This window comes from Takifugu flavidus, chromosome 1, assembly GCF_003711565.1.
Source record: "Takifugu flavidus isolate HTHZ2018 chromosome 1, ASM371156v2, whole genome shotgun sequence".
NCBI lineage: Eukaryota > Metazoa > Chordata > Actinopteri > Tetraodontiformes > Tetraodontidae > Takifugu > Takifugu flavidus.
This window is the reverse complement of record NC_079520.1, coordinates 7,015,905-7,029,919: the sequence shown is the minus strand read 5'-3', so window position 1 is coordinate 7,029,919 and position 14,015 is coordinate 7,015,905. Positions and strand designations below refer to the sequence as shown.

The window sequence follows — 14,015 nt, the reverse complement described above, 5'->3', positions numbered from 1 at the left end:
TGAACAAGCAAAATTTGTGCTGTGCTTGTTGGGACGTACACATGTATTCTCCACATGTTGCTATGAGCAGAGGACATTAAACCAAGACCCTGGGAGAGTGTGCACCACTGTGGCGTCAGGAAGAAGAACTGGAGATTGACATGGCGGCCGCTGAGGATCTCAGTCAAGATATTGGTGCATGAAGGTGCACGAGACCCCGCCGCCACCACCTGTTCATCATCTGTTCATGCATCACCTGGACACCAGGAGGCCGCAGGGCTGTAAGCACAGAGGGGTGGAAAGGAGGGTCGCTGTGGCTCCTCCCATCGCTGTCAAAGAGGTGCACAGCAGGGGGCACCTCCTGCCACGCTCGTGTAAGCTGTTTTTGATGAGAGGCTCGTGGCGCTCCGCTTCATGTCGGGTTATTTACATAGCTGCGTCCACTCGTGCTTATAGAGCGCTGACAGCTGCTCAAATACCATAAAAGACGATGTAATATGCATAATTACAAGCGTTAACGCTCGCAAGTGCGCTTATCGTTCTACGGCTGACAGCAACAACAGCAACACGCCGTGGAGTTGGACGCTGCTACAACTGCCATTCCGCTACGGGTCAGTGCGTAAGAGGCAACGCAACGTGCTGCAAAGCTTTCAACATTTTCAAAACAAAACCCTTGTTTTTCTGCTTCTTGTCTGTCAAACCAGAATCCAGCAGCCTATTTTTAGACCAGGCGATGCATTTCTATACAGGCATGGCGCTCATGTGGCTCAGGCTGTGTCTATTGTGGGTGGGACGGTGTTGTTGCAGCATGATGGTAATGTCCGTCGGGGCAAACCCAACGGCTTGACAGAATCTCCAAAGGGCAAAATTTTTATTTATTAATTCTTTTGGACCAGACATCTTGTTTAAAGTGCGAGCAAAAAAGGGGAAACATGAGCTGGAGGTCGGCGTTCAGTTACAGTCACAGTGTGTTTTGGTAGCGGAAGGTTCTGTTTTTATCCATCGGGACGGCAGCGGCGGCGGTTTGTCTTTTGTGAAGTGTCAGAGTTGCGTCATCATGTTTCACTTCAACGTCTGTCTTCAATAACATTCATGATTGAAATGGATGTTGTTCTGCCGCCATGACTGCTGGTGTTGGCCGGTAGGATCTGTAAACAAGCAAAAAAAGGTGGGAAGGAAATCTGAAAAATGTCCCCTACATTCTTCCCAAATGATAATTTGCTCCTAATTTTAATTTTAATTTTTATATAGACCTACTTTTAGCATTCTTCCAGAGTGTATTAGCAGTATATTTCTGATGGTGTTTTAAGACCTTTAGACCTGATACGAAGCTTTTAAGTCTTTTAATATCCTTCATTCTCTGAGTCTACAGCTAATCCTTGCCAGGCAATAAACCAATTTCTTGGTTGCTGAAACTTTATTAATTCTAGGGGTTCGACTGATGGTGTCAATAAAAGAAGCAGCCGAGGGATTTAAAGAAAATGCTCAGGCATCTGTGGCAAAACTTTAGTCATATGGCGCTATCTGCACCGGTTGGATTGAGGCTGTTTCTGCTCCTGATTGTGCTGCCGGGGCTGTTTAAAGACTAATGGTCGACAGGCACAGAGGTACACTGATAAGCACCAGGCCAGTCGGGGTAGTGGGGCAACTCTGGATGTATTATGCAGCCCAGGTCTGGTCTGAAGTGACAGCGAGGCACGAGGAAAGCGTTACATCTCACTGTGAATGTGGCTTTCCTCTGCAACATTCAAAGTGCTGATATGATAAAAGCAGCGTGGCCAATAACATAAAGGAAAGGATAATTACATAGATGTGTAAAAAAAGAGGCAACACAATAAAATCCCCCCCATTCCCCCTCCTCCCTTTATGAGGGCCATTTTCTGCACGAACCAGAGCTGCAAGCCTCTGATCTCCCGATGAAAAGAACAGGCCTCTGATGAGGGCTGATAAAGACAGGAGGGGACGAAAAGCTCAGATCAGAGGGAAGGAGCAAATGAAGGCTAATTCGCCCCGCTGATTCCATCTAAAAGTGAAAAGCTTTAAAGAGTAGAGACACACATTTGCCTTCAGATTATATAATTGTTCACAGATCACCTGCTCTCGCCACAGGAGGGCCAATACAGGGCCTAATTTTGTCATCTTCAGCTCACCTTGAAGAAATAAGAAGTCATCCATCATCTCGTGTTTCCTGAGCTCATGCAGCAACTTCCTGCTGCGCCATACAATAATGACAGCAAATCCTGTTCATGGAACCCTCCACACTCAGTAGAGGTTGCCTTAAGTTTCATGCCACAGATATTGGAGCAGGTGGGAACATCTCTTCCACTACTTTTCAAACTTTGTCCAAATCCACGACAATTAAATATAAAACTTTTGTCCCGGAACTTGCAAACCCTGCAGGGGGCGATAATAATAGGGAAGTAAGTGCGACTAATACATTTCCTCACCTTTCTAAACCATTCTGCAGGAGTCTCAGACATGCTATTTTTATTTGCCACTGAGGACTGAGGCAGTTTTCAGTATCACACATTCAATAATTACCCTGGAATTCAGCTTCAAAAGGCACAAAATCTGCATGCGTGTTTCAAATGAACCTAATTACCTTTGTAAAAGTGAAGATTTGGCAAAAGTGTTATCCAGTAAAGTTAAATGTCTTTTCAGACTGGGGATGTGGGACCGGGGGAAAAAAAATGTTTATATTGACCTGAAATCTTGCCTTAACGGCTCTTTGTAGAACACAAAGATTGTGAAACAGAAGTTTCTCACTTTGTTGCCCACTGTGTTCTCATCCATGCACAACAACACAAACTAAAACGATCCCCACAGGGTAGTTTTAGAGTTGAGTTAAAAAAAAACTTGTTTTCACCAGTCAGGTCACACACACACACACACACACACACGCACGCACGCACGCACGCACGCACGCACGCACGCACGCACGCACGCACGCACACACACACACACACACACACACACATTTTTATTAAAAGATTTTGTCAAGCAAAATAGGAAATAAAGGAAGTTTGGAAATGTGTTGGGGGAGGAAGGAGGGCTTTCCTCCTCCTCCTCCTCTTCCTGCTCATTTTGGCTCTCCTTCACCTCATTTCCGACGTGCTGCTTCACAATCCACATAAAAAAGGGTAATAAAAATAAAAATCCCAGGCTGTTAACATAACAAAGTAACAGAAAATGTGTGTGTGCGTGTGTGCATGTGTGTATTTCCCACATGAAGCAGCGCATACGTGGTGCTGTGGCTTAGCTGGTCAAAGCGCCTGTCTAGTAAACAGGAGATCCTGGGTTCAAATCCCAGCAGTGCCTTTCTTAATACGCCCAATGATTATTTGTGTACATGGACAGTAAAAAAAATCCATCTTATTAAGCAAATGCATTGCTCATGTTCCAATTTAAGATGGATTTTAATGTTTCAGAATTTTTTCCAGCTCATTCCTGCTGTAAAATTTGTGCTCATAACACTGGGATCGTGAATCTTGACTGGCAGCCGGAAGGAACATGCTTCTGCTTCGTATCTTTGAATCAGTCCGCTCTTGAAGGTGGTCCTGTGTTTAGGATTTGTGGAGGAGGTGCGAGGTGTTGTCCATGATAGTCAGCAATTTAGCCAGCCTCCTCTTCCATCACCTCCTCCAGGATGGCAACTGTGAGCCTGTTTTTGGCATCGTACGTCTCGACGCCTGGGTTCCAGCACACAACAGCAACAAAGAAAGTGCTCGCAGCAAAATTTGACAGAGCATCTGGAGCATCCGGTTGCATCCATTGAAGGCCCCCACCCCTAAAATCTGGCTCAGGCTCATTTTGTAGACATCCATGCTGATTAACCTCTTCAGCCTGTGGCCCACTTGGACTCCCTGGTATCTGAATTTGACCAGCTTTTGCTTTATTTCTCTCCAGTTCATTTTATCTTGAGGATATTCATGACTATTCATGGCCAGCATATCTACAGTGCCTCGTGACATTTGAATGATGAAAAGGTTCACTGCGGTGAAGCGTTTGTTCCTCTTTCTCTGCAGAATGAAAAACAAACAAACACATTCCCTTTATGGGCTGGTTTTTATCAAAAGTTATTAACTATCTCGTGTAGAAAAGCGCAGGTTGATAAGTGAGAAAGTTCTCAGATTCTCTGTAACATGAATAAATGAAGTGATAGACGCATCAAAATGCATCACATATGGTTGTTCTGAGGAGACATATGGATGTAAACCAAAAGCGTCAATCTAGAATAAATGTGCTCAACATTTTAAATATGTCTAACATTTACGTCTTCATCCACACGAAGATGCCACTTTAAAGATCTCTGGCTGAGTTCATACCCTGGTACCCTTGGTACATTCAGACTGTTTTTCCTGCGCAGTTTAACTGATGTTGTTTCGTTACCACCCTCCTCTTCCTGTAGACCCCCACACTATGAACACTACGGCCTTCCTAGGGATTGTGTTAGACTGTCACTGTAAATTCATCTGATTTTATCCCCAGCTGACCTGATCTCCACTGGAGAACCTGGTGTTTCCTTTATCACAAAGAGATATGGAACATGTTCTCTGCTAGCAGTCTGACTGACAGTAATTAGTCAGATTTATTCCTCCCTCTGCATTGATTATTTTCCCCAGCAGCATGTTCCTGTAGGGTAAATCAATCAATGCTTGACTGGATTACATATGTGCTGTATATATACATACTGTACCAGACATGTTTTCCAACGTCCCAGTACTGTGTAGATTCCCCGATAAGCTTTATAGCCCCATCGCTGTAGGCCAGTCATCATTTCTCAAATTCTGGTCACTCTTAAACTCCCAGTGTTCTAGCCTTTGTCCAAGTCCACAAGAGTCCAGAAGAGTTTAAATATTTAATCTGTGAAAAAAATGCAACCTGTAAAATTTGAAGCGCGGTTTGACAGTTCCTGAGCCGTATTCCCTCCGCTTTTGGACACCCTATCCTGTCAACAGATGCCTCTGTGATGACTGTTTCCATCTTTAGGTATGCGATGCGCGTCAATGTAACATCAACGTCACGACCCACAGGTTCCTCTCAGTATGTTGGCCTGAACATCACACAGGATAGAAAGGCGGTGTGATGTGTGTAAGGAGGTGATAAAATAGCTGACTGTAAACAGAATCTGCTGTCTTTGATAAGAGAAATGTGGTGACTGTGTTATGATATCAGAAAACACAAGCGTCTCTCTGCGAGGATTAGCAACAGAAAGTAACCTTTGTTGTAAATTGGTGGTTTATAGTGAAATTCCAGTGACTTGAACGCGGTCTTCATTTCCTCCACTCAATTATCCACCACTACAGACTTTAGCGGGTGCTAAAGGTGTCCTCTTTCTCCTCTTCACACTCCAGTCTCTGCTGTGTCCTGCTGCACCCTCCACGTTAAATCCTTTTAATCTTAATTTACTCAGGTAAAGGAGTGGTAGCACATCAAAGTGACCTCTCCTGGGGGTGGATTGTAGGGCATCTCTCGAAACCTTGCAAAAATTGTGATTGGTAGAGTTAAGACGTCATTACATTTCCAATCTGGTTTTGTCAAAACTTCTCGCACTGTTGTGGGGACGGATCAACGATTTTGTCCACTTAGTTAACCTGACATTTATATACGAATCATCGTTTAAGGCTTGGGGCCGTTGTGTTGGGCACATCATGGATGACAGCAGCTGCTTTTGGCCCCAAAAAGTCAGCTCCTCAAATCTTCAGACTATCATCTCAAGCCTCGATTGCTCTTTAGTCTCAAAAACCTCCAAGTGACCTGTGGCTTTGTGTTTGCTGGGGGGCAGTTTCACAGGGCTTCAGATGCCGTCAACAATGGCGAGATTCATCAGAGAAATTTCAAAAGCATAAAATACGACTGGGCAAACAGAAGCACTGCGCTCATAAGTTGGTGCTCTTTGAGTGCTTGAGGGAAAAGACAAGATAATAAATAAATAAACAAAAGCTCAAAGTTAACAGACCTTGTAGTGTCAACAAAGAGGGGGACTGAAGGATATTTGCAACTGAAACTGAAAAATAGAAGTGGTCAGTGTTTTATTTAGCTGATAGAAGGAATACTTGGAAATTTTCTTTCTTGGTTAAGAATTCCTTTGTCTTTTGTTCTAGATAGAAATCAAAGACCTCGGTAGTACATTACTTTTGAACTTATGAGAGTAGAGACGCTCCTCGTCAGACCATCGGGGCTCATAAACTGCTGGGCTGGCTTGATGGAGCAGCGAGCTTTAAATACCCTGGCCTCCACTTGTCTTTGCAAAAGAATTGTTTTCTTTAATTTAACTTGAGGGAGGCGATAAAACGTGGCTGCTTCCACCGGAGCAGTTCAGGCACAGCTGAGGTTTTGAAAAATACTGCGCTCGTTGCCCAGCGAAGCCAAACACATGGAAGAGGCAATTTGCTGAGAAGCGCCTGAATCGATCATATTTTTAATTAACAAGTGCAGCATCTGTTCTCCTGCTAGAATATAAACATTCTGAACATGGAAATAGATGTTAACGCCGCAGCCGCACTGACATGGACAACCGTATGGACTCACTTGCCTTTGTTGTGTTTTTGTAGCCATATGTTATCTGAAAGTGAAGTCACACAGCTCTTCTTCCTCCCAATCTTCTTTTAGCTTTATTCAGATTCAGATTTCCTTTATTTGTCACACACGGGGAAATTTACAGCACAACAGCAGCAAAAGCACGCAGAGAAAAAAAGACAAAGGAAAATAAAATGTGAGATAATAGAAAATATACAAAAAAAGGATGCACATATACAATAATCCAAGATAAATGGATAATCGGCCCTTGTATACCTGTACATAGTACAGAGGGTGAATACAATATACATCTCAGAATATATAATATTCAGACGGCAGCCGCTCACTGACAGAGCTGCCTGGTGCTGCCAGGGTGTCCTGTAGGGGGTGGGACGTGTTGTTCAACATGGATGACAGCTTAGCCATCATCCTTCCGTTTCCCACCACCTCCACTGAGTCCAGGGGACATCCCAGGACAGAGCTGGCCCTCCATACCAGTCTGTCCATCCTCCTCCTGTCCCTGACCGTGATGCTCCTGGACCAGCAGACAATCCCGTAGAAGATGGCTGATCCCACCAGAGTCCTCAGGAGTGGTCCCTGCACTCCAAAAGACCTCAGCCTCCTGAGCAGGAACAGTCTGCTATTGCCCTTCTTGACAAGGGCGTCTGTGTTGTGTGTCCAGTCCAGTTATTGTTTAAGTGAACACCCAGGTACTTATAGGTCTTCACCACGTCGATGTCCGTTCCCAGGATGTTCAAAGGTGCAGGCGGGGGGTCCTCTGTACTCCGTATCATCCTCATCAGTGATGAGGACGACAGCAGCAGAGTCGTCAGAGAACTTCTGGAAGTGGCATGATGATGAACTGTATGAAAAGGCTTTATGGCTTTGGATGCTTCAAAAGGGAGCAGCTGTGACCAAAATCACCCCTATACGATTTTGTAGGGTCGTCCAAATGTTAAGTGTGGATTGCTGTCCCCAATTTAGTGCACTCCCATATCCCACAATGCACTGCAAAAATGAATGCTCCCCAACTGATCCAAGCAATATATCCCATCATTCTTTCCTCTCCACACAAGAAGCTGTTCATGCCCTTAATTATCAATTAATAATGAATTGAAATGCTGTTGATTTTTGCCACAGGAATCATAAGTGACTCCATTGTTATATAAATAAGTTTAATTAATATTTTCCATTTATTACCACTTCAGCTTATATCATAAAAAATGTTTAAAGACCCTCATAAAACATCAGATAAAAGTGGTTATGGTGCATCCAGCTTGCCTTAATGTTACTGTAAGGACATTATTGATTATGATTATTTCAGCTCTGAAAGGTCCAGTGTGTAGGCTTCAGTGTGCATCCTCCAGCTCATTACCTGCAGGCACTTACATCCATAAATATAAAGCTAAAGCTCTCCCCTAATGGATGGCTGCAGCATTGATCACATTTGCCACACTAAATGTTCTTGGGGAACATGGGGAAGCTGGTCCCGTAATGGCGCACGTGTCTCCCGTGGACCCTTGAGAATTGCTCTCATTCTGCCATTCTGGATCTAAATAAGCATGTAAAGCGTTTGTGTGAAGCACATTTGAAATCCAAAGGTTTTTCCTTCCTGATGCCGCTTTTCCCACCGCAGGGCACCGACTCCGCTCGCCATTTTTTTCCCATCCAGCTGTTTTTATCTCCCCGCTGCAAACAGTAGCAGTGATGGTGGTCATAGCGCTGTGGAGTTCAGATGTGATTATGCGGCGCAGGAAGGGAGCAATATTTCATTGAGAGAAAGTTAAAGACAGTGGAACAACAGAGTGGGGAAACTTTGAAAGACAACCTCGTCCATAAACTGTGAGTCTGACACTTCTGGTTTCAACACCTCCGTCTGAACATCAACCAGCAACACACTGCACGTTCTTTTAGCTCAAACTGTCTCAAAAGCTGCGAAATGTAAAAATCCATGGAGCCACTGGCGCGAGACTTAAACTGCTGTGTTCATTCATTTACATTAAAATGTTTCAAAAACAAAATGGGTAGTGATGATGATGATGATGAAGAAGAAGATGATGATGATGATGATGATGATGATGATGATGATGATGAAGAAGATGATGATGGTGACGACGACGACAACGACGACGACGACGATGACGATGACGATGACGATGATGGGTAAACTGGCTTCATCATTGGTTCCGAAATTCTGTGAGAATTTGTAGCACCTCTGCCCTCCACATCTGGAATGCCTCTTCCTCCCACCACATGCATCCCATTTGCACTGTGTCACATGACCTTTATCATCTCCCCAGAATCCATAAGCTGGACCACTGGAGTACATCCACAAAAGCATCTGCTTTAATGACACATGGTCTTACAACATTATGTATCACACATAAATCATTTGATTTATATAGTATTTGTGCTCACAAAACTTCTTTTTATTTTTTCATCTTATTCTTTATCTGATAGAGATGAAACAAGGGGCGGGGAAACTGGCAACATGTGACAAGTGTCCCGAGCAGGATTCGAACCTGCGTCAGCTGCAGGAAGGGCTCTAGCTGAACCCACACTCTGAATTATTTATATTTCCTTTATTCATGGACTAGTTCTTCAGGTTTAGAGCTCACAAATGGTCAGTATCTTCTGGGAGATTTTAGTGTTGCAGCATCCACCGAGGGTGAAGATAAAGTGTAAACTGTAAAGATCCCTATCGATTCCCTAAACCCCACCTGCACTGCTCCATACATTCATCTTAATTTTCATGCTCTAATCCTGCCCACAAATACCAAAACTCCCTGAGTAAACTGTTGCAGCATGCAAGACAAAAAAAAATAAAAAATCCATGGCAACAAGCGTCTGGTGCATTTTTCAGAGGCAACACTCTCTTAACCTTGACTGCTATTTGTATCTTCAGTCCATATGTCTCATCTGCTGGGTCCCAGAGTGGCTCGCAGAAACAGGGATGAGCCCACTGGGCTTTTCATCAACCTCACATATCAGGCTGCAGTTTTCCAGAAAAAGAAGGAAGAATCAGCAAATTATGCACCGTGAGAAAAAAAGATGGAACAAAAAGAGGCTGTAAATCGTGTTTTTTTCCCCAATAATTTTCATGTGTGAAAACCTGCAGAACAGAAAAAGCAGAGCTCATATTAAGACAGGCCTGGCCAACCCGCGGCTCCCGAGCCGCAGGCGGCTCTTTGCCTGGTTTCATGCGGCTCTAACGTTCATATCGAAGTTTGGGTTTGTGTTTTTTTAATGTGCGTGTTCGCTTCGCTTGAGTTCAATACGGTACTTTCGCCAAAAGCGCATGCGCGTTAGATGAAAATACCGCAAAGTTTCTCAGTAGGGACGAGATCTTTTGAGTAAACAATTAGTGTCAAGTTCGCCTTCAAAATGGCAGGAACAATGCACGAAAGCTTCGTGACCCGGTTCCGTGATCTACAACTGAAAAGGCCACAGATTGCATTCCTCGTTGCCCCTTTTAATGTGGAGACGCACTGTTTTAAAGCCCCGCTAGTCACAGGTGAGGCTGCAGCTGAGTTGGAGATGATCAATCTTTGTGAGGAGAACCAACTGAAACCTGCTTTAAGGGAAGGGGCCATTGAGTTCTGGAAAAGTGTGCCAATGGAAAAATAGCCCAATGTCAAACGGGCTGCGCTTAAGATACTGTCAATATTTGGGTCAACATACGTCTGCGAGTCTGTGTTTTCTACCCTAAAACACGTGAAACCAAAGCATCGATCTGTTCCAACTGCCTGGCAACAACTGAATACAAGCCAGATTTGAAGAGGATTGTTCAAAGCAAGGAATGCCAGAAGTCCCACTAAGCAACATACATAGTAAGAGAATTTTTTTTTTTAAATTATTATATTTTTGTTTGTGGAGTTTGTGTGTGTGAGACAGTGCACACAATGTTCATTGTTGAAAATGACTGGCCCGTGGTCTGTAGAAGTCAAATTCTGTCATTATCATGTTGGTGTGTGACATTTACAATAAATCTGGCTAAGCAGAGGTCTGTGTGTGTGAGGAAGGGATGAGGTGATGTTCATGTGTGCCCATGTGTGTGATGTGGCTCTTTGCGATAACACAGTAAAAAATGTGGCTCTTAGGCTCGGACTGGTTGGCCACCCCTGTATTAAGAGAATAAAGCAATTGTTTATTTTCTAATAAAAAAAGGATCTGTCAAAGCCAACATGCTAATATTTACAGGTTTGATGTTCCATTCGGAGTAACGCTGTGTGTGTTGACCGGAAATTTCTGACGCTGCTGCTTTCTAATGAGCTCAGCGGAGTGCTGAGGGTAACAACAAGTTACCACAGATACTGCTCATGTGGGCACCGCTGAGGGTTTGGCCAATTAGGCTCCTCTTTTTCAGTGAGAGCATCCTGACACAATGCAACAGCATCCCACATCTGGTCCTCTCACTTGACAGTTACACCAATCACAGTCCAGAGAGTTCACACAGCAGATAAACTTGATGATAAAAAGAGGTGGTGGAACTAAAGTAAAAGTAAAAATCCCTTTGAGTTTTCTTTTCTCTGAGTGATGCCTTGCTTGGCGCTTTGTATTTTAGGATTTTTTTTGTAACATTTCACTCTTTTCAGGGTGAGAGCTGCTGAGGGAATGAAAAGGGAGCCTCTGAAGTTAGTTTAGAAGTCTCAGGCTGATAAACCAGCACTGGTCCAGTAAAGGAAGCTTTAAGTTTAGCAAAAGAAAGCCAAGCCTCAGAAAGTCTCTTTTTGTTGTTAATCGTTATTTGTTGTGACGCCTCATGCTGATTCTTGCCAGATAGATTGTTTCAACTTCAGCGCACATATTTTATTTCCACTGTCTAACTCCAGGAAACCATCTGTCTGCTCTAAAATAAATGACTGATGTTCTGTTGTTGTGACAGCTTAATCTGAATATGGCAGAAATAAAATAAATAAATGAATAATTAAATAAATTCTGCAGTCCATGACAACACATTCCGGATTCTGAATCCCGCAGAATTATTCACTCCTTTTGTTGCATGTGCGTATAATTTTGTTATGTCTCTACGTCGAGAAGTAAACACTCGAGGAGGTGGTGGCTGAACTAACCTGTCTGTTAATCAACACAAACAAAAGTCACTGTAAGGACAAAACAACCGATATACACATATAAAGTCCTTTATTTGGCGTTCTTACTCTGATCTGCTATAAAATGTTAGAAAGAGGCTGCTTAAATGTCACAGGGAACTGAGGTTGCACCTGGATGCACTTTCATTCTCTTCCCTCTGGTGCTCACATTCTGGTGCTGCCATTTATAACGTGGGACCTCTAACATCCCCCCCCCCCCCCTCCACAGCAAGCTTCGATGATGGCGGTGGTCATGCAGGTGCTTCCGTGCATCTGTCTCAATAAAAAAGCGAGGAGAGAAATGCGGCAATGTGGCTGTAAACACGAGCAGGGAAAGTTCTGGGTGCTCTGGCTGCGTTCAGGTGCCATTTTCTCCCAACACAACCGCTTAGCAGCTGTGCTGGTTGTCCACGTCAGCAGCGATGCTTCTGATTCCATTAGAGGATGTTTCCAGCTCATCTTGACAGTGAATCCTGCTGGAATCGCTCCACTGTGACTAAAGTACCAGCCCACATTCGCCCATGACCTCCCAGTGACTGATAATAACATCCAGGGGCAACTGATGATGTCTTTGTAAACTACCGATTGAAATCGAAAATGCTCTCAATATGCAACACTTTAAAACTGGAGGACACGGACAAGACATTATTTATAAGAGTCTTTCTAGTTAGTACCAGGACAGATATTTGAAGGACAAGACACTTATTGAAATTTCTTTTACAACATGGCAGCGTTCTCCCACAGTCTAATTCCATCGAATTAGGAACATTGTTCGCAAACAGAACTGCTCGGCCTCGATGTCAATGATATACACGTAAATTCATTCTGACGTTGGCTACCTGCCATCCAGCTACAAGTGTTTCAGATTTCATTCTTTTTTTCACGCAGTCCTACCCCCCACAGCCTCAGGCTGTACTTGTGTTCTTCACAAACCAATTATTTCTCCAACCTCGCAGTGTTCCCTCAATAATTATGCATTAGATCATCAAAGCCTCATGCAGCTGTGACTTTAGATTTAACGGATGAGCGGAACGGGGCGGATGTGGGTGAACGCCTGTTTACTGGAAACTGTAATATTATGTTTTACCAAATAAAACGTTTTTGTTTGAGTATCCTCAACAATTTCGAGGCCTTTAGTGGAAGCCATTGCGCAACAATCGTGTGATAACCTGTGTGATCAAGTGAAAAAAAAAGATAATTTCACTAAACCTAAAGCCCAATTTAGAATTTCTATCAAAGGGCCCCCTCCTCATCACCAACATGAACTAAATGAAGGTGGGCAGGATCTAATTTTCCTGTCATTTGTAACAACCATCAGTTTACGGAAGCATTTTAAACAGCCGAGACCTCCTGCTGAGCAACGGCGTCTTTAGCTGACCACGACAGTTGCAATTGTCAGGCAGCAAAAGTAACTCAGGTTTACTTCAGGTTTACTTCAGGTTTGTTTTTTTGGGGGTGAACTGTTGAGCAGAAGCATGCAGGGGTGGTTTAGACAAGGAAATCTTGTTGTTTGCTCTTAGCATGACCTAATAAGGCTGCTAAAGGCCATACTAGCAAGAAAGGCTTCACATGGCTTCATTCCAAACAAGTAGCATGATGTTTTTAGAGGTTAAGGGTTATTTCAATTCTTTGTTAGAATCTGACCTTACTTCTTCCTCCTCCAGGGCTGGAGGCAGACAGTCAGGATACTCTCGAGTCCAGCTGCTGACTCTCTCCACCCTCCCTACCATGAGATGCCACTTATTCCTTCACTTCCACTAAGGACAAAGGGCAAAATAAATGTTCTTGACTTCCTTTTTGGCAACCTCTCAACCTTTGTTTATACTAATATCATAATGGAGCTTCTGTGACAGAATCTAAGAAGGTCTGAGGCTTTTTACATTTTTTTTCTTGCAACAGTCAGAAGCACTCGGGAGGATGCTGTTCCTCCACAGTGCCTCTGACTGACCTTGAAATCAAAACACAGCCAAAACTCCTTCGTGTGGGGATCATCAGCTTTTTGTGTGACAGACATGAAGGAAGTTTTCTTGCTCTGTCTTGCAGCAACATTTGCACACATTTGAAGCCTCCAGAGGGCCAGATTCTATTAAAGGTGCTAATTATTCCGTGCATTCACCAGACAGTCGTTAGCTAAGCTTGTTGTCGGGGGAGGTACAGCCTGCAGGTTTCACAGCTTTTGTGACTGACAATAACTGACTGGAGCTATTTAACTGTCTACTGTGAGCAGAGCAGGAGGGACCAACTCAGATCCAGATGCAGACAAAACAAGGTTTTAATCAATGTTTTTGCTTGCTTTTGTTGAATGGTCTGTCATATTAAAGAGCAGATGCAAGGTTGGAGACGGGCTGTTTCAGTGGTTGCACAGAGCTGCTGCCTGATGTCGCAGCAGATGCAGAGCCTGGACATCTACAGGGCCCGGTACCAATG

At 43.8% G+C, this 14,015-nt stretch overlaps 1 protein-coding gene and 1 non-coding gene across 2 annotated transcripts in view; both read left to right on the top strand.

The window, feature by feature from the left end:
• Positions 1–3,223: 3,223 nt before the first annotated feature.
• trnat-agu (transfer RNA threonine (anticodon AGU)) lies at positions 3,224–3,297 on the top strand. Its single transcript has one exon. It is a non-coding gene; the product is annotated as a tRNA-Thr (tRNA).
• A 6,343-nt stretch (positions 3,298–9,640) lies between these two features.
• htr1fa (5-hydroxytryptamine (serotonin) receptor 1Fa) overlaps positions 9,641–14,015 on the top strand; it is a 33,067-nt gene continuing 28,692 nt past the window's right edge. Inside the window, exon 1 of the mRNA XM_057045590.1 lies at positions 9,641–10,328. The gene's annotated coding sequence lies outside the window, so the exon portion shown is untranslated. The remainder of the gene's footprint in view (positions 10,329–14,015) is intronic.